The sequence below is a fragment of the Podarcis tiliguerta genome (genome assembly GCF_965153285.1).
Source record: "Podarcis tiliguerta genome assembly, chromosome: 10".
NCBI lineage: Eukaryota > Metazoa > Chordata > Lepidosauria > Squamata > Lacertidae > Podarcis > Podarcis tiliguerta.
The window spans coordinates 40,697,451-40,723,553 of NC_139543.1; the positions used below are offsets into that span (position 1 = coordinate 40,697,451).

The 26,103-nt window shown below is 41.8% G+C and overlaps 1 protein-coding gene across 10 annotated transcripts in view; it reads right to left on the bottom strand.

The window, feature by feature from the left end:
• The window catches only part of ANKS1B (ankyrin repeat and sterile alpha motif domain containing 1B), a 318,652-nt gene that overhangs the window by 187,234 nt on the left and 105,315 nt on the right, over window positions 1-26,103 (bottom strand). The window contains exon 1 of one of the 10 annotated variants that reach the window (XM_083400507.1): window positions 16,773-16,789. The exons of the other annotated variants lie outside the window; for them this stretch is intronic. The gene's annotated coding sequence lies outside the window, so the exon portion shown is untranslated. Of the gene's footprint in view, window positions 1-16,772; window positions 16,790-26,103 lie in introns of those variants that run through there. 10 annotated transcript variants of the gene reach the window in all.

Genomic DNA, 26,103 nt, shown 5'->3' on the forward strand with positions numbered 1-26,103 from the left:
CATTAGCTAAAGTGGTACCTCAGGATAAGAACAGTTTCAGGTTAAGAACAGACCTCCAGAACAAATTAAGTTCTTAACCCGAGGTACCATTGTAGTTTGGTTCACAGGCAAAGGGGCACTTTTCCTCAGTTACCCATTTTTTTAAAGCAATTCCACTCCTGAGGTATTCTAATCAGTTTAACAGACCCAGGGGATCACCTCACCCCTTGGTACTGGTTTGGGAGACTTCTTTACCTAGAAGTACTCTCCTCTCCTGGCTAGAATGAGACCCAGGTTCTACCTCTCCTGGCTCTACTTAGACTTCTAGTTAACTCCTGTCTGTATACCTTCCTCAGACACTCAACCTGGTTTTCCTAACTCAAATCAGAACCAGTTCTCCCTCAGACAAACCCTATCCAAATGCCTATCTCCCATCTCAAATCAAGCCTTCTCTCTGTCTCCAGTGCTTTTTTTCTAGAAAAATAGGTGTCTGTACTCATCATGAAGTAAATGCCACACTTTTTAACAACAACAAAAGAGGTGCGGGTCTGCGTACCCTTGAGTACCCCCTGAGAGTACACACTGTCTGTCCCTATCTAACTCTTTCCCTCAGAAACTGCTTCTTTTATTCTCTCTGCCAGAGTGCTGCTCCACCCACTTCTGGCTCCTATCTTGGTAGCCAATCAGACAGAGGCTCCAGCACTTTGGTGGAGTTTCTGAGGGACTGCGTCCCCAGACTCTGGTCTGGCTCTGCTGCCCGTCACAGTCCCCATAAGGAAAGGTGACCTAAGAGAAAGAGGATTGCCCAATGTAATTCAAAATGCTTCTTATACTAGCTTCTTGGCTGGATAGGATTTCAATCTTGCTTCCCACATCCCAAAACTTTAGGCAAGAGGTGGGAAACCTTCCCTTCCAGGCAACCTCTGGGGGAGTCACATGCCAGTGGAGGCAAAACTGGGCAATCAGAATTCAAGAGCACATTCCAGCCAGACAAAAAACTCAAGGAGGGTGAGAGGCATGGCCAGTAAAGGACCATGGCACAGGGTGTGTGGTGTGGGCAAGTCCCAAGCAGCAGGTAGAGCAGCTAGGAGGGCTGTATCTGGCCCTCAAGTCTGAAGTGCCCCACTCCTGCTTTGGCAGCACACCTTACTGGTTTGCCAAACATTTTCTCTGCCTATGGTCTACCAATCTGCTTTCACCCCAAGTATAGACATGTCAAAGAAATGGACACACAACCTCTCAGACATACAGCACTGAATCAGAAGAAGGGCCAGCAGGCAAAAGAATAGTTGCCATGGGATTAGTTGCTGTTATTCTATTGATTTGATATTTATTCTAAATGCATTTCCTAGAATAAGGATGTGCAATTTGTATTTATGTAGAAAATTTGAAACCATCTAGGCATACTGGAACTTTGTTATTTGTAAGGATCTAAAAATACAAAGCTGTTTTAGCTTAAGGGTTTTGGTTTTTTAAATTAGACGATAAGAGTTAAAGAACTCTTATTTTAAATATTCCGTTTTAGTACATCTGATGGCATTTTGAATCAGCTTCACCTTGGTTCTGATTCAGGGTAAACTGTTAATATATTTAAGCACTGAATTTGAATAAACCCCTTAGGGAAGACATGTTTTTCAACAGGGTAGAGGGAGGGGGGTAAGGCCAAGATAATATGTTTGAGCTCCTGCCCAATTTCATTTCTTTATATAATTCTGTAATGAAAACCCATACACATCATTTCACTTCTAAAGCACTTCTAATATTATTGATGTTTACTAACTGACTCTCTTCCTCTTTGGAGTTATAGCAGTGAAGAAGTTTCTGATTGTGAATACATATTCCACATTCATTCTCTCTCTCTCTCTCTCTCTCTCTCTGTGTGTGTGTGTGTGTATTCAATGATACATTCTAACAGTCAAAAAGCAACCACTTTGGATTTGCTTTTTCCTCACATCCCTGAATTACTCTTTTGCAAATATCACATATGAAAACAAAATGGTTTACAACACAGTAAATTGCAAATCAAGGCTAATTTATATGCTGAAACAGTCCTACCCTTCCCATGCATGTGCCCACATTTCCCCCTCAAGCATATGTTTCTTTTGCATTCAGTTTTTCCACAGTGTACACGCTGCATCAGGCTAAAACCCCTACTTCCAGTTATGATCCATACATGGCAGAATTGAACAATATACTAAAAATAATAAAATTGCAATTTTTGTAATTGTCAATGTGATGTTAACTGAATTATTCACACCTATAGAATAAAGATGTGTATTTCAAAACATGAATAAATTCATTAGATGAGTAAATGTTTGTAGAAAAATGCCTTAACATGCAGTGAATCAATTATATCTACCACATTATATCAATAAGCAGCACTGCAGTTGCCATAGCAAGAGATTCTAGTGTGGAATAAAATCTCCTGCTTGAAATGTGTGCCATAGCTATGGTAACAAGCACATTATGACACCTGTGCTACTAATCTATTTAAATTCTTTCTATGCTTGATCCAGAAAGAAATTTTGGTGATACAAATCTGGATCACCTATCTATAAATGTAACACCAGCAATGATTGCTGCATAATCACTGGAATGATTGGCAGCCAATGATGGCAAGAACTGCAGAACATTTTTGCAAACCACCCCCCTTATGCTTTCTCTGTATATGTTTGCAGAAAATGGAGATGCTTGTTTAAGAATACTGCAAGGCAAATGACAGCTAGTTACTTTGTGTTTTTAAAGCACTGCTATATTAAAATGCTATGAATGAAATCATGCTTTTAAATAATTTTTTTTATTATATTTATATCCCACCTTTCCTCGAAGGAGCTGAAGGTAGCACAGGTAGTTCTCCCCTTCCTCATTTTATCCTCACAACTGTGGTGTAACTAGCCTCATATAACCACTCTTGAGTTCCTATATCAATAATTTAGGAACTTGCAACACTTTGTAACTAAGCCAAGTTTTACTGCCTGTGCAGCCTTTTCTGATGCACATGAACCTAACCTTTAAAGAGTTTGTAAGTAAACCATTTTTAACTTCCCAACCATGTGGTCTTTTTAGTATACTAAGGGAAGAGGAAAACTTTGGAATTCACTTCAAAGGGCACATTTTAAGATTTTACAGCCTATATTTCCATGCTTTGCTTTGCTGCAGAAAAACATGCCTTATTCCTTCTATCGGCGAACTTGGATAGTAGAATGCTTGTGAAGCAAAAGAAGACCCAAGACTACTAAAAATAAGGTAGTTATTTCTACCTGAAAGAGGGGCAGGGAATAAACAAACAACCCTCACCCCCCTAGCAGACTAATATGGAACTGTGAGCATTGACAGTAGTGAGACAAGATTTCTAGACAGTTAAGATACAAAATATTAGGATGAACTGAGACAAGTGAACCAGAAGAACAAGAAAGGAACATAATGGGTGAAATTCTTTCATCCCTGCCAAATGCCCTTCAGATTTTGCCAGTGGACTTTGCCTAGTTAAAGTAGGGATATGCAGGCTTCCACTTCCCAAGTTATATCAAAACTAGTTTTGGGTTTCCTCAATATTTCTCAGATGTTTTGATGGCAGAATGCTCAAATGTGCTTCAATTTTTGATTTAGGCAATTTCAATATGTATTATTATCTGTTTGCTGTGTCCAATGGTCTTATTCCATGGATTGGCTTTTGCTGAAGTGGCGCAGCCTATTAAAAAGTATGATCCTATTTCTAGTAGGAACAAGAAAGGCAAAACCACTTTTACCGGTATTTGGTTTCGTACTGCTTACTTTAGTACTGAACTACTTTGTGTAAACCAACAAACAACTATCCATTTTTGTTCAAAAAGAACTACATTAAGCAATGCTTTGTTGTAGCTCTTAAAATGTATTAGCCTCTTCAGTTATCTTTGTATTGTTTCAGAGTTTCCAACTTTGAAAGAACCCTGAATACTCCATTTATTTCCTGTGTGAAGCAAATATGATTTGCCAGCAAAAGTGAATGGAGTGAATAGAGTAAAATTTGACTGAATTAATTATGATGAATAAATGTTTCAAAAACAATATTGTTAATACTTCAAAAAGCAAATGCTTTGCTTGAAACAAATTGGTAAGCAATTTATCTCTGGCACATAAATACCTGCTTAAACTCCCAGGCTTCTGGCTTTGCCTATTCTGCTACTTATTCACTCTCCCTATTTCCAGCTGCTGCTAAATTAGGAGCTAACAACACAAGCTTAACCATGTCTATGCAGAAGTAAGTCTTATTGAATTCAGTGGTGCTTACTCCCATGTAAGAGGGCTTATGATTGCAGCCTGTGTGTATTCATACTTTTCAGGGCCCCAAACTCTACAGTCATCCCTACCCCACTACTAGTCCATGGGATATTTAACTGTGGCGCAGCTGGGGCCCTCCCTCTCTCGTCAACTTTTGCCGGGTGTGGATTCTGTCCAATGCCCAGACGTGAACTAGGGCCCAGTGGCGTCGCAATGGGCGTCGTGGGGCGGTGCGCCCTGGGTGCCATGTCTGGGGTGGTGACAAGAAGGCACCCCGTGGGGGCTTGCCCTGCTGTGCCAGCACGAGCAGCCATCGTGCCACTGCAGCTGCATGTGGAGGATCCTCTGTTCATGGCTGCAGCCATGAGCAGAGGATCCTGGTGCCGGCAGCAAACCGCTATGTACAGCGCATGTGCAACATCGCACACATGCGCTGTACGTAATGCCGCAGCACATGCGCTGTACATAGCGGTTTGCCGCTGGCACCACTCGAACGCTGTACGGATGGCGGTGGGATCCCTCCATCACCGCTACAGCCGCATGTAGAGGATCCTCCGTACGCAGCTACAACCGCAAGCAGAGGATCCCAGCACCGTCTGTACAGCACTGGAGCGCCAGTGTATATGTATAACACATGTGCAGCATCACTACGTACAGTGCATGCGTCATATGTAGCAACGCCCCACCCCGGGTGTCACGACGCCTTCGTTCACCCCTGCTAGGGCCATGCCAGAAACCTAGCAGGGACCCCTCGGGGTGCCCCTATTTGATGTAAGTCATAGGGTTCCCCCTATTGGTGGTTTACCCTTAGTTGGACTTCCTGCTTCACCCAATGCCTAAGCCAAACTGCTCACATCTGTAACCAATACAGTTGTGGCCAATTTGAACCCATAAACCAAAATATTTGTGTACATGTGTTTATTACCTACTAGGGAATTGAGGGTCACAGGACTTTGGCACGCAATTCAGTTTTAACCTCCAGTCTCTTGAAATATTTGAAATAGAAAACCTTTTCCCTCCCTCAAGAATATGGCAAACTACTCCAGTGTAGCAACAATAGGACTCAGAAGGAAATTACACCTGCTTAAAATTTCTCAAATGCTACTTGCCTCGAAAAAATCTAATCTGATTTTCTGTATATGTGATGAAAATGCATTTTGTCTAATAAAAGAGATAAAAAATTCTTTTCCCTTGATTCCTGATCTCCCCACTGCACTTTTTTTGACATTACGAAAAAGGAAAGCAAGAAATAAGAGCATATTAAGACAAATAGAGAGCAGATCTTTCAAAAATGGAAATTAATATTTGTCAAATGCCATGTTTTATTTTACTGAGATTTTTTGGTGCACATTTCTGAATAATCAGAAATAAATCCATTTCATAACTAACACAACTGACTTTTTTCTATCATCTTTAATAGCTCTATAAATTCACTGTTCAAAGGTTTAGAAAGCTTCTTTCATGTTCATACTAAGATGACAGACCGTTGACTGTTTCTTTGTCAGTGGGTACAATACACTAGGTCATTCGTTTCATTGTACAGTCTATCTGCATTTAATTATGGCTGTATTCAACCTACTCGTCAACAATAGTGACCTTAGTTTCAGCAGTTCATTTAATTTCACCTGCCATAAATACAGTTCCAAATTTCACAGGGATAATTTTGAAAATGAATCATGATAAAATTAAGTGTCAGTACAATAGGTCACAGGAAGCATGCTGATACTTTTTAAAACTTATGGAAAGGGTTCTTGCTTACCTTTTTTTTGCAACAGCAGAAGATATTAAAAAGCTACTGAGAGTTTGCTCTTTTTAATGCAAATTTTGAATCTAGCACATTGCATTATATACATCTTACACATATTTTAATATCATATGCCAAATGTATGAGGCTGTCTAAAAAAAATGCCCAGCAGCCTAAGACTTTCATGACTAGGTCTGCATATGCAACCTAGGCTTGGACTTCTGTTTCTAGATTAGCAGCTTCCTATGTAGGGTGGCTATTTACACATCACCATAGGAGGATAAAAGATAATTTGCATATACTAACATATATCCATAAGTGCAAATTTAGAAAGACTATAAATAGAAAAATAAATCTCAGCATAATGGGGAAACCTGTGACCAGATGACCTCCAGTCTTGCCCAGTCCACTGCTAATAGGCAACTTCAAGGCTCTTCCTTCTTAGAGTTTGTTATCTTTAAAACTGAACTTGGGTGTGATATAGCCCTTGAAATAGAACAGGAATGAGGAGCCTGTGGCTACTACAGATGCTGCTGGCAGGGACGATGGGAGCTGGAGTTGTATGGCATCCAGAAGGATGTTTTCAAATAGGGGATAGTATTCTTAAAGTAGGGCACCCTACTCTCATGTTCCATGACAAGCTAGATTGTAAATGGAAGATGACTTTAAAAGGATGTAGCATGGAATTACTGTTTGAAGAAAACAGCTAAAAGTCTCACTGGATGTGCATAAGCCATTTGTATCTCAGTGAGTTTGCTAATTAGTGTAATGAGATAGGAGCCCAACTGCTACCACACTGTTCCACATCCTAATGCTTTTTCCTGAGATAATTTATCTAAAAACAATTTTTCTAAATGTGAACATTCAAGAGAGAGAGAAAGAGAGAGAGAGAAAATGAAGGAGCCCCAAGAATAATATGGAATTAAATTTATTTGAAAATTAGTGAATTGGTTCCATTAACATACTTTTAAGTATCTTTTTTTTTTTTTTTTTAAGAACTCGCAATCAGGATTATAACAGAGTGCTTATATGGCACAAGCTACCAAAGCTTGCCTAACCAAACTCCCCACTTTCTTAGCTGCATCACTAGAAAAACTGGGTAAGGAGAGAGTGGAGGATTCTGTGCTATTCCCAGAAACTAGTAACTTGAACAATATGCAATTAGTTCCTTTTAATTGACAAGAATGAAAATGATGTTCAAATACCAAGGAAAACATGGAGAACAAATCATTTCATCATTATTACATAATTAAGGTTTTTTCTTTCTTTCCTTCAAACAACTTAAGTCTTCAGAACTTATGTTATTTTACTAAAAGATTTTGCATTGAACATGTATGTAACTACTTGGCAGACAATACCTACCCATGAGATTTTGAGACTATATTAAAGCAATGAATAAACTTTAATATTAAGGGCAAAGTGATGCAGTAATTAGGGAAAGAGTGGTACCTCAGGTTAAGTACTTAATTCATTCCAGAGGTCCGTTCTTAACCTGAAACTGTTCTTAACCTGAAGCACCACTTTAGCTAATGGGGCCTCCCGCTGCCGCCTCACCGCCGGAGTATGATTTCTGTTCTCATCCTGAAGTGAAGTTATTAACCCAAGGTACTATTTCTGGGTTAGCGGAGTCTGTAACCTGAAGTGTATGTAACCTGAAGCGTATGTAACCCGAGGTACCACTGCACTCAGTGGCAAGGTACACGTTTACAAACAGAAGGTTCCAGATTCAGTATTCACTATCTCAAGTTAAAAGGATCTGGGGCAGGGCATTTTTCAGCCGGAACTCGCCGGAACTCAGTTCCAGCATCAATTAGGTGGGTGCCATTGCCATTATAAGAGGAAAAGGGGGGCATTCATGGTGAGTTCTGGCACCTCTTTTTCTAGAAAAATAGCACTGACCTGGGGTATTAGAATGGAGAAAGAACTCTACCTGGGACCTTGTGATCAGCTGCCAGGCAGAATAGACAGTATTGGGCTGGATGGACCAATGGGATAAGGGGCAACTTCATACCACCAAAAAAACATTGTTCTTCTCTGTTTTCTCTTAGGAATTTAAGTTTGCCCATTTACAAATGGGCACTTCTGTATATTGGCCTGCATCAATACCTTACAACTTGACTGTCTATGCTGAACTTGGTACTGGACACTGAATACAAAATTCAGAAAAGCTTAGGTTGTAATCCTCTGCACTCTTACCTGGGAACAGATTTCATTGTACACGGTGCAACTTAAGGCCTCTTCCAACTGGCCCAGGCCCTCTCTCCCAGCTATAAAGGGACTCCTGCTGCGGTGAGGCCTCGGACCATAGGCTGTGGGGAGGACTGCAGGGCCTGCTCCCTTCCAGGGCCTTTTCCAACTGGCCCAGGGGGTGTGGCCAAGGCCCTCTCTCCTGGCTATAAAGGGACTCCTGCTGCAGGAAAGCCTCGGACCATCGGCTGGGTGAGGACTGCAGGGCCTGCTCCCTTCAAGGTCCTTCTCCAACTGGTCCAAGGGGCGTGGCCCAGGCCCTCTTTCCCAGCTATAAAGGGACTCCTGCTGCGGGGAAGCCTCGGACCATCGGCTGGGTGAGGACTGCAGGGCCTGCTCCCTTCCAGGGCCTTTTCCAACTGGCCCAGGGGGCGTGGCCAAGGCCCTTATTTGGAACAAACTTTTGGGGAAGTGTGGGAAGTGTTCTGCCATTGCTTCCCTGTTCCAGGTGGTTGATGTGCTTTAAAATGTCCTCAAGCAGTTGGTGGCAATTTAAATTTTTATTTCTTTTTTCCCTTTTTTCCTTTGTTGGGGGTGGGTGGGATGGATATTGGGTTGGGGATTAATTTTAGTATAATTCTTCTGTTCCTTTTGTTGTTGTTGTTGTTTTATTGGTTCTGTATAGTTTGCATTTTGTTTTCAAGGGGTGGGATCAGGGCTGCCTGGGAGTGGGGCCCCAGCCAAAGACGATGGCTGGGACAAGTTCCACAGTGGGGGAAGCAATGGGACATTCAATCTCGGTGATCATGGGCAGGAGGCGGAGTTACACTAAGACCAGACCATGTCATTACCAAGGAGGCAAGTTTAGTCATTGTTTGAAGACTATCCCTGCCTCCGGGTCTGGCCTTGACCGGATGGAGACTGGAATCAACAGGGGAAACCCACATGACCTGAAGGTGTTGCTGTGTAATGCCAAGTCAATGATGAATAAAACCACTGCCATCCACGACCTGATTGTGGATGGGGGATTTGACCTGGCATGTGTGACAGAGACCTGGTTGGAGGAAGCAGATGGGCCTGTCCTTGCCGCTGCTTGCCCACCAGGTTTCTCTTACGCACAGCAACCCAGGTCATGTGGGCGGGGAGGGGGGGTTGCAGTGATTTTTAGGAAGTCACTAGCTTGCACCAGGCGTCCTACTGGGAAGATCCAGTTTTCTGAGTGCATGTTCTGGAAGTTGGGCAATAGGGGCAAGTACAGGATTCCTTTTGGTGTACCGACCTCCCCACTGCACCAAGGATTCCCTGTCCGAGCTGCTTCAGGTTGTGGCGTATTTTCTCCTGGAGACACCTAGTTTGGTTATCCTAGGGGATTTTAACATCCATGCTGACACGACCTTACAAGGGGCTGCTCAGGACTTCGTGGAAAGCATGGCCTCCATGGGGCTGTCCCTGAATAAGTTTGGCCCAACTCATAGTCATGGACATGCCTTAGACCTGGTGTTCACCTCTAGTGACGTGGGTGATCTGACACTAAGTAAAAGTGAAACAAAAGAAGTGCCATGGTCAGATCACTTCCTGGTGCAACTGGACTTCTCCACGACCCTTCCCCTCTGCAGGGAGGTGGGACCAATTCGGATGGTCCGCCCCGCCACTTAATGGATCCAAATGGTTTCCAGAGAGTGGTAGGGGATGCTTTATCCCATATTGATGGCCTTTCAGCTGATTCCCTGGTGGCCCGCTGGAATGCGGAGTTAACCAGGGCTATCAACTGTCTGGCTCCGAAGCGCCCTCTCCGATTGCATGGAGCCCGGACAGCCCCGTGGTTTTCTTCGGAGCTGAGGGCGATGAAACAATCGCTGAGACGGCTAGAGCGTCGGTGGCAGAAAACTCACTCCGAATCTGACCGGACACAGGTTAGAGCTCAACGTCGAGCCTACCAAGTGGCGATAGCGATGGCGAAGAAGACTTTCTTCACCGCCTCTACTGCATCTGCAGAAAATAGTAGCAGGAGACTCTTTCAGGTGGTTCACAATTTAACAGAACCACCTTTACCACCGGGGCCTTGTAAAGACCCCAAGATTTCCTGCAATGATTTTGCAAAGTTTTTTGCAGATAAAATCACTCATATTCGGAAGGAGCTAGACACCACCGTGGGAGCAGGGCTGGGGCGGGAGAGAGCTAGAGCCCTGTCTGGTCAAGTTGCATGGAATCACTTTCAATCCGTTATCCCCGAGGATGTGGACAGGCTGCTTGGATGCGTGAAACCAACAACCTGTCTCCTTGATCCTTGCCCATCCTGGCTAATAAAAGCAAGCTGGGAAGGGCTGGGCGATGGGCTCTGCGGGGTGGTGAATGTTTCCCTCTGTGAGGGAACATTCCCAGATCCGCTGAAAGAGGCGGTCATTAAACCGCTTCTTAAAAAACCATCTTTAGACCCGGCCAGTATGGCCAACTATCGCCCAGTCTCAAATCTTCCATTCTTGGGCAAGGTGATTGAGCGCGTGGTTGCTGAACAATTCCAGGCACGCCTGGAGGATGCGGACCATTTGGATCCCTTCCAATCGGGATTCAGGCCTCATCATGGGACTGAAACTGCCTTGGTCACGCTGGTTGATGATCTCCGGCGAGCTAGGGACAAAGGTGAGAATTGTTTCCTAGTTCTGCTGGATCTCTCAGCGGCCTTTGATACAATCGACCATAACATCCTTCTGGAGGGGCTGGGAGCTGGGGACACTGTTATACAGTGGTTTCGCTCCTTCCTCCTGGGCTGTGTTCAGAAAGTGGGGGGGGGGTGAGTGTTCAGACCCCTGGGCCCTCACTTGTGGGATGCCTCAGGGTTCCGTCCTCTCCCCCATGCTTTTTAACCTCTATATGAAGCCGCTGGGAGAGATCATCAGGGGGTTTGGACTGGGTGTCCATCAATATGCAGATGATACCCAACTCTACCTCTCTTTCAAATCAGAACCAGTGAAGGCGGTGAAGGTCCTGTGTGAGTACCTGGAGGCGGTTGGAGGATGGATGGCGGCTAATGGATTGAAGTTGAATCCTGACAAGACAGAAGTACTGTTTTTGGGGGACAGGGGGCGGGCTGGTGTGGAGGACTCCCTGGTCCTGAATAGGGTAACTGTGCCCCTGAAGGACCAGGGGCGCAGCCTGGGAGTCATTTTGGACTCACAGCTGTCCATGGAGGCGCAGGTCAATTCTGTATCCAGGGCAGCTGTCTACCAACTCCACCTGGTACGCAGGCTGAGACCCTACCTGCCCGCGGACTGTCTCGCCAGAGTGGTGCATGCTCTAGTTATCTCCCGCTTGGACTACTACAATGCGCTCTACGTGGGGCTACCTTTGAAAGTGACTCGGAAACTACAACTAATCCAGAATGCGGCAGCTAGACTGGTGACTGGGGGCGGCCGCCGAGACCACATAACACCGGTCTTGAAAGACCTACATTGGCTGACAGGACATTTCCGAGCACAATTCAAAGTGTTGGTGCTGACCTTTAAAGCCCTAAACGGCCTCGGCCCAGTATACCTGAAGGAGCGACTCCATCCCCATCGTTCTGCCCGGACGCTGAGGTCCAGCGCCGAGGGCCTTCTGGCGGTTCCCTCATTGCGAGAAGCAAAGCTACAGGGAACCAGGTAGAGGGCCTTCTCGGTAGTGGTGCCCGCCCTGTGGAACGCCCTCCCATCAGATGTCAAAATGATAAATAACTACCTGACATTCAGAAGACATCTTAAGGCAGCCCTGTTCAGGGAAGTTTTTAATGTATGATATTTTAGTGTATTTTTGATTTCTATGGAAGCCGCCCAGAGTGGCTGGGGAAACCCAGCCAGATGGGCGGGGTACAAATAAATTATTATTATTATTATTATTATTATTATTATTATTATTATTGGAACAATAAACACCCACCATCTGCTACTCAGTGATCTGAAAATCTTTCTACCCTTTCTATATAGCTTATGTTCATCAATCTTGTCGGGATAACTATTTGGACATATGGACTGCCGATATTAATTTATATGTTTAAAGTCAGGATTCATGGAATACTTTTATTAATGACAGCTGACAATGTTTTTTTACATCCCCCTGCTATATTTGCAATAGGTAAAGTTAAAATAAGCAAACAAAATCTAATGAGTAATCATTACACTGCATTTTACAAAGAATTCCAGATGGAATTCATGCCAATCTGAAAACAATGGGGCTTAAATGATTCAAAACTAATTTGTCATAAACATTTCAGTGGTTCTATTCAAAGCATAGGTAGGTCTTATCCAACCCCACATTTCTGGTCTAGAATTGAATTCTTTACAGCAGCCTACATGATGCTAACCTAGCAAAGTAAGCAAGACAGCATGTGTGACAGTAGCAATCTGTTAAAGCTAGAAATGGTACTACTGCATTTGAGAAGTTGTGAATACATATTTCTGGCTTCTTGAGTGAGCAAGTGCTCTACAGAGCTTATTTCTCAAGGGAAAACAAGTGTCCGCCTCACCAAACAAGCTATAAAGGCATATTGTTTGTAACTACATGCCGGCATCAACACCGACACACCAGGGAAGCTTCTTATGGCCTGGAACTTGATTCTTCTCATGGAAAAGAATAATCCTACTGTTCATATATAAACCAGCAGCACTAAGGTTGTAAACAAATATTAGAACAAAAAAGAACTGGAGGACATGAAAATCCTGTACTATAAACCAGATTAACTGCAATTCTCTGATTTAATACAATTGAATACAATACATGTCTTTCGACTCAAATTAAAGAGGTATAAAGCTGACAGAGATGGAGGATGAGTGGACAATAAAAGTAAACCTATCCTGATGCCCTCAACAGCAAAGAGAAAATGGGAGGAACGGTACTTGCAATGCAACCATATGTACATCTACTCAGAAGTAAGTCATGATGAATTCAGCGGGGATGAATTCAGTGGGGATTACTTTGGAGTAAGTGGTTGAAGAACTGAAATCTTCAGCCTTAGGAGGCTGAACTCAGTGGGACTTACTACTGAGTAGGCATGAATGTGCTATTTGTTTTCTTACTTATGTGTTAAAAAATATCTGTGGATATTCTCCAAAGGGACATCACAGCATCATGTGAAAAGGGTAACACTGCCGCAAATACACTTTCATGAAGTTCTTTTGAGGTACACCTCCTTTTGGTTTTACTTAGTCCATGATGCACAGCTATGGCTGGTTTGCCATTCCTGAATCAAGATATCCTGGCTGCAGATGCACTAATTACCTTCCATATATATTGTGGTCCAGAAGCAGCTCTGGCAGGCTTTTAAGGATATTGTAAAAAAAATCAGAAGATATCAGAGGATATTGTAAAAAAATCAGAAGATTTAGACACTAAAGTTTCAGAAAATGCTGCAGTGTATGATACCTAATAATCATACTAATACTGCAAGAGGTATCCCTAGGAAGAGCATTCCACCAGTGAATCCAGCCATCGTGCAAACAGAAACAGACCACCAACCAGTGCCCCTGGTGCTCCTGGAAACTAAATACTACCCTCAGAGGCGGAGCTAGCTGCTCTGGCACCCAGAGTGACATACATGCTGTGCACCCAGGGGCAGGGCGAGCCACCTGTAGGACCGGGGCGAGCATCCCAGCGGGGTGGAGTGGTGATGTCACCCCCCAGGGATGACACCTGGGGTGTACCGCACCCACTTTCCCCCGCCAGTGACTACCCTGCTCTTCCACTGATGTACTCAGCAACTAGTTGCATAGGTTAAATAAATAAAACAGAGACCATAAAATATAATGGACTAGATCCAAATATATGTTGCTGCGGTGGTGCTGTTCTGCAAACTGTATCATTTTGAATTCAAAGCAAATAGGTAGACAATGGAGCTGACAAAGGATTGGATTATATGTTTCTGCTTGCAGACACCAGACTAATTTCCGGCAGCTACATTTTGAACCTACGGAAGTGTCTAGACCATTTTCGCAAATTAGTCTCAGGTAGAGTGCATTGAAACAGTCTAGCCAGAAAGTAGCCAAAGTTTGGGTAACTGAGGCCAGTTCTGTCTTCTACAGGAGAGCCTGCAGCTGGTAAACAATATCAAGCTGATGAAAGGTGCTCATAGTCATCCCACCTGGGCAGCAGGGGAAAGTGATGGACCCAGGAGCATCCCCAGTGCTGTTTCAAAAGGAAGGCAACCCAATCAAGAGCAGACTGAACTACCTCACCTACATCTGCAGTACTTTTCATCAACAGCACATCAATCTGAGGTCTGGATTAAGTTTAAGCATGTTAGCCCCCCATCCATTCCTTTGATGGCATCAGACACCAGTTTATCATTCCTTCTGATTTGCATGCAGAACCATTTCCCTTTAGAGAACTTTCTCTCTCTAATTTTCTATACAATCAATGGACTCCTATTTAATAGCCAGCTGTACAAAACTGATTTATTCAATGTGTATGTAAAAAGTGCTAATAGTATGATAAACACCAAGAGCATTAATTTCATTGTCAATTCCATAGCCTTGTAATTACCTCTTACACAGGCAGCGCTTTTTCTTATGGTAATATCAGCTACATCCAAATGATTTTTTAAAATAAGTTTCCAGAATTAACTAAAATTTGTATATGTTGAGACATATTTCTTAAATAGGAGCTGAATCCACATACACAAAATAATTCATGACAAGAGATGAAGGACTGTGTAGCCCTTCAGATGTTGCTGGACTAAAACTCCCATATTCTCTGACTACTGGTCCTGCTAGCAGGGGCTGATGGAGGTTGGTGTCCAATAACATCTGGAGGACCACATGTTCCTTACCTCTACTATATATGCTGCTGTCTCCTGTGCAGCTATAGGACCCTGTCATGGGAATGTGGTTACAATAACATAATGGAAGTGAGGCAGGGGAGAAGGGAAACCAGTGAAGCTTTCCATGACATGTGAGGACAGGGGGAAAGGTTTTCTAAAATATGAGTGGTCAGAAATCATGAAATGAAAGATAAGTGGTATCTCTCAAGAGTGAAAGCCATTAACAGCTGCCCTCACTGCATTAGAGTCAAAGAGGGCACAAAAGGGTCAGATACTGTAAAAGAACTGACAATAAAGGTAAAGGTAAAGGGACCCCTGACCTTTAGGTACAGTTGTGGATGACTCTGGAGTTGTGGTGCTCATCCTTGTTTTACTGGCCGAGGGAGCCGGCGTATAGCTTCCGGGTCATGTGGCCAGCACGACTAAGCCACTTCTGGCGAGCCAGAGCAATGCACAGAAATGCCGTTTACCTTCCCGCTGGAGCGGTACCTATTTATCTACTTGCACTTTGACGTGCTTTCGAACTGCTAGGTTGGCAGGAGCCGGGACTGAGCAACGGGAGCTCACCCCGTCGCGGGGATTCAAACCGCCAACCTTCTGATCAGCAAGCACTAGGCTCTATGGTCAGACCACAGCGCCACCCACGTCCCTTAACAGAACTGACAATACCAGCTCCTAAATAATATAATCACTGGGGTCATAGCATTGCCCCCCCTGGCCAAAATGTTTCAGGTGATCTTGAGATAGAGAATGAAATCAGGAAGGCATCCAATGAAGGACATGTTGCATAGGTAGCCAACATAGTGTCATCCCATCAATTGTGACTACTGGCCATTCCAGTGGCCAATGGGAGTTAAGAGTTCAATAACTTCGGGAGGGACCACATAGGCTACCCATGCATTATAGTAATGGGTGCCTTCAATTATCCTCACATAAACTGGATAAATGATAAAGGCATATCCTGGAACTGAGAAAGTGATAAAATAGTCAGATATCCTGAAAAACTGTACCCCAAAAACATTTGGTTATGGAACCAACAAGAGGACATGTGATCCTGTCCTTATTCCTATGTGGTACCAAGAACTTGGTGTGAGATGTTATGTGCTGTTGAACATATAGGAAACAATGACCACATACTGTAAAAAAGATCCATTCAAACAGAATGAGGAAAAGAAAAATGAAAGGAAAGTATAGAAAATACGTAGCAAAATGGTTGTGAGATGAAATGCGTTTCAAGCTATAGGTTGAAAACTCGCAAGTTGTAAGGAAAGACATGCAGTGCAATCCTTTGTGTGTTTATTCAGATGTAAGTCCTAGTATAGAAGATGCCAAAGTGAACCAACTGCCAATCAGTGTTAATGAGTTCTCCTGAGATATTGTTTATTAATTATTATCCATGATCAATGCAGAACGGTGTGGGGGTTTTTTATGGCTCCAGTTGACTAAGCCGCTGTTCATAGGGGAAATTCACCACCATCAGTACTCCAATTATTTTAGCTACTCTTTTCAGTACTTTCATGGAATCATATCTTCCATGAAAGAGGAAGTGGGGTATTCATAGCAGGCGCGGGAAACTGCTTTTCAAGTGTCACAGACTGCAGAGTGATAGAGAAGTATAAGAACCAGCGTTTCCCCCATGTAAAAGTCAAACATATATAAACTACACATGCATAAAATGTCCTTTTCTTCCTCAGGCTTATCAGCTATATAAATAACTTTAAAAGGATAGTTGTCCTAATAGACAAATTAGTATCATGAACTGGAAATTCTGATCTGCAGTTTGACCTTCAGCAAATCACTTCACTACTCACTCACTGTTTCAGTTGTTAACTGGCTATGGATAGCAAGAAGCAGAAGACTTGGAAATTGGCAATTATTTTTCCTGCTGGAAAGGATAAAGTGTAAGATTTGCATTTCTAGACATTTTTGAACACTAGCATTAGACAGTATTGTTGTTTCAGGGATAAAAACATGAAAGACAAATTATTATCATATTGTAAAACGTTTATGTGCCCAATTCAGGTTTAATACATGCCAGCTTAAATCAAGTTGTGTCATCTGCAGGAAAAATTCGAAAATGCTCTTTCACTTGTGCATCCTGCAAAGTCATCATCATAATTAAGGCGCAATACCAATACATTCTTTCTCATGGCAAAATCTATCAGCAAATGTTTTTTCTCTTTCTCTTTTATCACAGTTAGGGATCTGCACGGTACTATGCCTGGCGTCACTACAGAATGCTTTAAGTATACTTAGGAATATATAAGCCATCAGACATCCAGTATCTTGGTGTTTTTTCTGGTTGCTTAGGGCTTAGGCAACCCAGTACCACTGTTATGAAACTGAGAATAAAAAACTCAAAAAGGTAATCTTCTTGAATGGAAAGTCATTCAGGTTTAAAAGGGTCCAGTTTGTGGGTAGTTTCATTTGCCAAAGAAGTCAGTAGAACTGCTCATTCATCTCACATGAGGTATAGTCTACGTCACTTGTACTAAATAGAAGAAATATTAGCTGGTGTTAATCTTTAGATTACATTAAATTGTTGAGGAGAAATAATGGATCAATTTAGTTTTAATCAGCACTCAGAACGATTCTAAAAATATACTATTATATTGAAAATGGCCTCAGTTAGATCCTGAAGCTCATATTCAAAGCGTGGGAATTCAAATTCTCAGGTAAATTATTTCCCCAAATGAAATAAGTTTATTAATTTAAGCAATACAATAAAGCAACTATGCTAGCTTTCGGAATGTATATACCAGGGAGATAATTTGAATCACAGGAAGACAGGCAACTGCACAGAACTGCTCTGCCTATGCATGGCACAAACCACATAAGCAGAGTCCAGGCAGCTTGCTTTATGTAGCACTGTGATAGTTTGTAGGTATAGGGACTTACTGGCCTGAGTATTGCTGCTCTATGTTGTTACCATGGGCAGAAGAGAGACTGGTAAGCCAAAGTTATCAGGCAACCTGGGAATCTGCTGGCCTTATATAAGAAGTGTCCTTGGCTTATTTCCAGCAACTCAGTTCATACCATTTCTGTCCTGAACAACATTAACTGCCTCTAGACTCCTTTGCCTGCCTGCCCATTGGCCTGTCTTGGACCACATTGCCAGACTTAGCCTAGGGGAGTCATATAAATTAATAAATTTGAGTGCCAAGGGAATCATAGAATTGTATAGTTGGAAGGTACCCCAAGGTCCCTTGCAATGCAGGAACAACATAAGACAGTGGAAACCAAAAGTAAACATATTGGAAAGCAGTCATTAGAGTAAATGAATTTGTTTTACTTACAAAAATAAAGAGCCCTACTGGATCACACCAAAGGCCCATCTAGTTCAGTATTCTGTCCTTATAGTACAAAGTGACAACTGTTGATTAATTGGCATTTGCAAATTCTGTGTTTATTTTCTCAAGCAACTCTGCATCAGAACAGAGTAACTGCTTTGCTATGCTGCATTTTCTATCTAAAACAATTCCTGAATAATGAATATTTATGTATTTATTTACTTACTACATTTATATGTTCCCTATCCACCAAGGAGCTCTAGGCAATGTGCATGGTTTCCCGCCCATTTTATGCTTACAACAACCATGTGAGGTAGGTTAAGCTGACAGTCACACTGGCCCTAGGCCACCAAGTGCATTTCAGGACCTAACAGAATTTGATCCCAGAACTCTCCAGTCCTAGTCCAGTACTTTAGCCATGACATCACACAATCAAAATCAAATAATCAGCAGGCCTATAATTAGGAATATTTAAAATTTATGTATACCATTTGCAACTTCCATAGTAAAAACAATACATATCTGTTTTAGTGCACTTCTACCCATACAAAATATGCAACGTTCACATCTGCATGAAAAACAGCTATCTTCACAGGCTGTATAGAAGATAACACCTTTCTGGGCCAATAGACAGTATATGAAGATGCAGTATATGCATGTACTGTATGCCTCTTTGATATCAATATATTTCATTTTATTGGTGTGTATTCTAGCCCTTTAATACACCAACAGGACTTAAAAGTCCATTCCCTCTTTATTCTTTTTCCCATTTTCTTCAGAGAATAACACCGACACCACTCACCTTCTTTTATTTCAGGAAGAAGTTAATATGCCACATCTATCTAGAACCTAAGCTATTTGCATACAAAGCATCACTGCTACCAAGAAACAATGGGTAATATAATAAGAAAATTAATCATAGCCACTGCCCTTCATGCACGCTTTTAATTTAAACAGCAAGATGCTTATAGGACATATTCAAAAATAATTTTGTCTATCATCGCAATTCAACTCTCACTAGAAATAGACATCAGCATTAAAGGCTTAATAGCAAATCTGAGAGAGAGAGAGAGAGAGAGAGAGAGAGAGAGAGAGAGAGAGAGATCATCCTAAGGTAGTAGACAAAAACAGCTAAAAAGTCCTAAAATGTGCACGTTTTATTGTGTGTTTTGTGGATTGGATCAATAAACAGAGTTTATCAGAAGCCCAATGCATATTGGGTAAAATCCTTTCTTCAAGGGACCACACCAATTACTAAATTGTGTTAAGTGCTCAAGTAACTGAATAAGCTGGGTTAAAGGATTTCACTATTTCTTAGCATCTCTTTGGCTAACATGGCATAGACAAACTATAATCACACCATTATGTCTATATTATAAGCATATTTTTAAAGTCAGCATGAGAGGGGCTTAGAAGTTTCTGTTTTTCTGACACTTCAGTTACTGCTTGAAAAGATGGCCTAACAAAAGAGGAAAACTGAAAATTGCCATACACTGGTTTTTCTTTTGTCCTAGTAGGCAAGCAATGAGTCAGCCATTATTTCCCTCCCAAATGTGAAGTTGTTATTCTGTACTTTCAGATAAAGCACACCACAAACACTTTTTAAGAACAGAACACCGCCAGTGTTCTGGTGCATTTGGCTTTAATTTTCAAAGCTTAGCTTTTGAGATGGAAATGTATTTTTCATGGCTATGCAAACATTAATAGAAGTCAGCTAGGTTATTTGAACTATTAACTTTGCTTGAAGACCGTATACTCCTCCTGGTGCATCAAATGCTTTGGGTTGTAGTATCCAGTTGAGTTACTCTGCTGGCATAAAGCTCTTTGATCCAATGGAGGCTTCCATCAGCAGAATTAAGGCAGAGACTATTTTTGGAAATTCCTCATTCCCCAAAGCTCCCCCCCCCCCACTGTGCCAATGGTCCACACTGTTCTGAAGGGTCCCCCAATCCTCAGGAGCAGATTTTGAGGTGTGTGGAAGGGAGAAGATAAGATTATGTCTGTCTCCATTCTGCTGACAGGCGCCTGCTAGATCAATGAGACTTCCATTAGTAGAGTAAAACCAACAAGATACAACCATGTCTTTCCCCAACCATGTACTTGTAAGTCTTTTGTTGCTAGTGAACAGCATATAAATAACAAAAAGATACTGCTACCTATTCTCAGTACAGATCAAATGCTGAACTAGATTATTTATCACTATCTGCATGAACCCAAGCACTTTTTACGTTCCACAGGTGACCTGTGGTCTGTGTGCACACACTGCATAAATCAAGGGTGAGGAATATTTGGCCCTCAAATGTTTCCCAACAATTTAGGTGCTATTTCTGAGAAGATCCTGACCTTCGTTGCCACTCACCATTGGTCTGAGGCAGTAGAATTACTGTTCTCGCCTCCTCCACCCCTCACAACTGTAGTATAAAGCTGTTCTGTTTTTTGCAGCTTTTGAGAGAGGATACGAAACCTATCTCTTCAAAAAAGATTATATGGCTACTGAATGGACATTATGGCCTTGAGTTGCTAATGCTGGTGATTCTGTTGTGTTGGTTTATTATTGTATTAAATTTGTCTTTATCGTTATTTCTATGAAGCTCTGTTTGAATCTACCTCAAGTCTTGCAGATGTAGGGCAGACATGCTTTTTGAAAAATGAACACATTTCTATTATACAGGTGCTGTAGAATTTTCAAGAGTACTATAACGTTTTGAGAGCCAATTTAAAATCCTTAAAATGAAAACTTATACATGTTAATTAAAAGCAAGTCCTACTTTTGTTGTGGGACTTACTCCCAAGAGCATGACCATGGTATTGCACTTAAGAGTTCAATTTAATCCTCTTGGAAAGCCTTAAGATTTAAGAACCATTTTCCTTGACTCTATGTATATGATAAGGATAGCAAAGGTTTTCCAACACATTTTCCCCTTTCACAAATGTGTAGTCCCAGCATGCTTATCTAATTATGGTTCTGTTTGCAGAGCCATACTTGCCTTGAACTACACCTGGGACTAAATTAAACAGGTTTTGTTTATTCAAGGTTGTAGCTCCCAAACACAGCTCTTGTAATTACCTTTCCTGAAAGGAAACTGTTTTTGCCATTCTCCCTAGTTAAAAAGAAAACCTGAAACAGATGTTTGGTGCACACTGTTTATGCCAAAGCAAAGTACGCAGAAATAAATTCACAGTGTGTTACTCTGGACAATCCCATTACAAATGAAAAGTGAGGTAATATATTTTTATTTAGAATACAGATGGCAAACATGTGGCCCTCCAGTTGTTGTTGGAGTCCAACTCCCAACTGTCCTAGCCAGCATGTTCAATGCTGAAAGGTGATGAGAGTTGAAGTTCAATAACATCTGAAGGTCTAAGTTTCCCTATCCATGATTTAGACCAACTAATGTTCCATATGCAGCATATAAGCCTGAGAGATACCTAGAACTTTTCTTTACGTTGAGTGTTTCACACAAGGGCCAGGTTCAAGGTGTTACTATTAGCGTATAAAGCCCTTAATAACCTGGGACCAATTTACCTACGAGATTGCTTTACCCACATGCGCCCACTCGACTGCTTTGATCGGTGGAATTGGCACTACTTCAGGTACCACATAATGCCTGTCTTGCATTTCTAAGAACTCAATCGTTTATAGTGTAACAGCACCTGCACTTTGGAACTCCTTGCCTATTGAAAGCAAGCAGGCACCTTCCCGGTACTCTTTTTAGTATCTGCTAAAAACATTCGTGTTTAGACAAGCCTACCAAGATGCTACCCAGAAGCTGAGGTAATTTTAATTTGTTTTAGTATTTTAACTTCTGTATGTTTTAAAGTGAGGTTGTAAATTTTTCTTCATTTTACTGTTTTATCTTCTGTAAACTGCTTTGAGGTTTACCACAATCAAGCGGTGTATGTATTTAAATAAATAAATAAATAAATAAATAAATAAATAGCTAGCTAGCTGAAGGAACAGGATCAAGTTAGCCATGAGGAGAGACTGAAATATATATAGTAGTGTTCTATTTTAAACTTTTTAAATTTTCAAAATGAACAGAAAAAAATTATTGGAGCAAGCTGGTAACTGATGAATCTGACAAAGACAGTATTAAAAAAAAGAAGGGGGAAAAACCACGAAAAATTGTCACAGCTGCTTTAGATACAAGCCACACATTATCCTTCGGGGCAAGTAGTTGGATTAGATAACCTGCAAAACCCTTCCAATTCTGATTCTGCACCACCAAGAAATTTCAAAAAGCCTATTCATTTCATTACAATAGCAAGAATGATGATTAGCTCTGAAAAACACCCATGGGCTAAATTAATTCCATTGTCAAAAGCATGCACATCACATACATATAATTCAGGTCTGGTTGTTTTAGTACTGTAAAAAGAAGCTGTACAGAGCAGTATCTCACCGAATAATTATAGGGAAAATCTTTTTTAAAAAACGTTCCAATATTTTTCTCTCCCTCTATCTCTCTGGATTAGAAAAATCCTATATGCCAAGGAAAATACTTTTATGTGTAATCATATTCATGATGTATTTTTAAAAAACAAATCTGGAATAGTTTCTAAGAAAATTAAAGTTGATTCCCTAACTCCCCAAATACAGGTAGTAAGTATCTCTTTACTGGCTCCTACCTGTAGTGTTGCATTAAAAGCATTCAGAGAACAATAGCATTTCTTCGCTGGCCAGCAGCCACCATTGCAGTTTGCTAAAGGTTAGTTAACTTGTTTTAAGTGCCAGTTGACCTTCCTGTAGATATACATATATTAATCTTATACATAATTTTTATTTCCCCTCCCCCATTGTACATGTTAAGAATATCTAAAGGAAAATGCAGCACCTGCTATTTATTTCATTTTTATTTTATTTATTTATTAAATTTCTCTACCAGCCTTCATTCAAGGATCACAGGGCAGTTTACAATATAAAAACACAAAATACATAGTAGCAAACAAAAATATTAACACCCCCCCCCCCAATAAAAGGCCATAGTTTTTTTATTAGCCAAAGGCCTGGGGAAAGAGAATGATTTTGCCTGGCACCTTCTATTGCTGCCAAAGAGACTTCAGCTGCGTAGGCTGATTTTCTCCTTCATGGAAACTTGAAAAGGCCTTCTGTTCCTCAAGGGAAAGAAAAACAGCATCTATCACTGCCGCTAGAGAAGCTGCAGCTGCATACTCCTGATTGTCTCCTCTTTGGGTTTTTGAAAAACTGCTGTCCCTACTTGTACACAATGGAATGGGACGCAATAGAGATCTTTGTTTGCGTGCAGCTCTTTAAGACAGCGTGACTTAAAGACAGTGGGAGAATAAGGTGATTAATAGTATAAATCTTGCTGAAAAAGGTGGGTGCCACAGCCCCAGGCTCTTCACTGCTTAAGCAACTGCTTTCTTCAAGAGCAGATTGTACTCACTCCCTTCTCTGTCTTTCTGTCAGAACAGAGAAGTTCTGCTCATGGGGATGCAGGGAGAGGTAGGTAACCCCGCCTATCAATCTCAACCTCTTACGCTAAAGTCTACTTTCAATGTTCTCAAAGTTCTCTGCATTCTTGCCTCTTTCCCTGACTTCTTCTGGGTTTATAAACGTCAGCAGAATGGAAACTTGCAGTCTCTTATTAAATGCTCTGCCTACAACTCATTCTGAGTTGTGGAATGAGTGCTTTGCCTGGCATCCATGGGGTCATGAAAAATCGGACACGACTAAACAGCAACAACAACAACTCATTCTGGCTGATTATTCTTGGGCTGGGGTATTGTTTGGGAGGGGCTGTTGGGGGTGTTGTTGCTGGGGTTTTTGTATTTTTATTTTAGATCTTTTTGTGACTTATGCGGAAATTGTTCAGTTTGGTTGTGTGTTTTCTAATGTTTTATTTATTGATTATGACTACTTTTGTTAGGCTGTAGCTATATTTTTTCATGTTGTAAGTTGCCTTGACCATGGTTTGGACTGTGGAAAGGTGGCATACAAATAAAATTATGTATGTATGGTTGGGCTACTCAGGAGCAAGCAATCAGTGTAGCGGCAGCTTCTCCTCAGGGAGAAAACACAGTTTTGAGTTAAAGGGAGATTTCTGTTCATTTTAGTTGCCTTAATAATTCCCTTTAATTGTATTCTCAATGAGCTTTATAAGAAGAATAAGAATGAAAGAAGACAGCATAAAATAAAGGACTAAAAAATTATAAAACCAATATACAGCAATCAGAAAGATTAAAAAAAAAGTGTGTGTATCCAGTTCTGGGCACCACAATTTAAGGAAGTTGGAATGTGTGCAAAGGAGGGCAATCAATATGATAAAAGGTCTGGAAACTAAGCATTATGAGGAATGGTTGAAGGAGCGAAGTATGTTTAGCCTGAAGAAGAGAAGATTGAAGAGCTGCCAGAAGGATGATGGAGGAAGCTTGTTTTCTTCTGCTCCAGAGAACAGGGCCCGAGCCAATGGTTTCATATTACAAGAAAGGATATTCTGATGAAACACTATGAAGAACTTTCTGACTCTAAGAGCTGCTCAGCAGTAGAACAGACTATCTCAAGAAGGCAATGGACTCTCTCTCTCAAAAAAGAGAAAGCAATGGACTCTCTATCATTGCAGGTTTTTTAATAGAGGTTGGATGGCCATCTGTCAATAATTCCTGCACTGCAGGGGGTTATACTAGATGACCCTTGGGTACTTCTCCCCACCCATGATTCTATGGTAAAGGTAAAGGTAAAGGTACCCCTGCCCGTACGGGCCAGTCTTGACAGACTCTAGGGTTGTGCGCCCATCTCACTCAAAGAGGCCAAGGGCCAGCGCTGTCCGAAGACACTTCCGGGTCACGTGGCCAGCGTGACATCGCTGCTCTGGCGAGCCAGAGCCGCACACGGAAACGCCGTTTACCTTCCCGCTAGTAAGCGGTCCCTATTTATCTACTTGCACCCGGGAGTGCTTTCGAACTGCTAGGTTGGCAGGCGCTGGGACCGAACAACAGGAGCGCACCCCGCCACGGGGATTCGAACCGCCGACCTTTCGATCGGCAAGCCCTAGGCGCTGAGGCTTTTACCCACAGCACCACCCGCGTCCCCCGATTCTATGATAAGATCCATTAAAAAACACAGAACCATAAAAACAAAACATAGAGGCCATTAAAACAGAGCCATTAAAATCCACTACGTTTGGAGGAATTTATGACAATTTGAATGCATAGCAAAACAAGAAAGTATTTACCATCCACCTAGATATTATCACAAGAAACCTAACCAAACTTCTCCCAGGAAAGAGTTTCACAACCTGAGTACCTCAACCAAAAATGCTGTACCCTAGTCAACTATATATCTGCTGGCAGTGGCACATAGGGCAACCCCTTGATAAAAAATGTAGTGGCCAAGCAAATTTTATAGGTGTTAACCAGAACCTTGAAATGAGTTCAGGAACAAACTAGAAGCCAGTGCCAATTGAACAGAACCAGAGTAATATGTCCTGTAACGTAAGGCTCAGTTTCAATTTCAGCCACTACATTTTGCATCAGCTGCAGTTCATCTCACATCCTCTTTTGCTTGCCTTTGTTTTGACAAACAGCAACTGCACAGGCACTCATCTAACAGGAGTATTTATGAGGTAGAAATGGACTGAACACCCCACTGAGAACCCAAGCTGCACCCCTAAAATATTTGTCAAAATATTCCATTTCAGAGGACCAGGGACTCATTTTAAATCCCTTGCTCATCAAGGCACTGTGCATGTGCAAACACGCACAGCTGCTGAAGACTAATACCTAAAAGAAATATAGAAAATTATTCCCTTTGTTCAGCTATGGGAAAAGAACCTCCATGATAGCTGAGAAAGCCTAGTGCTGTTTTCCCCTTGATAGCACATACAATGCATTTC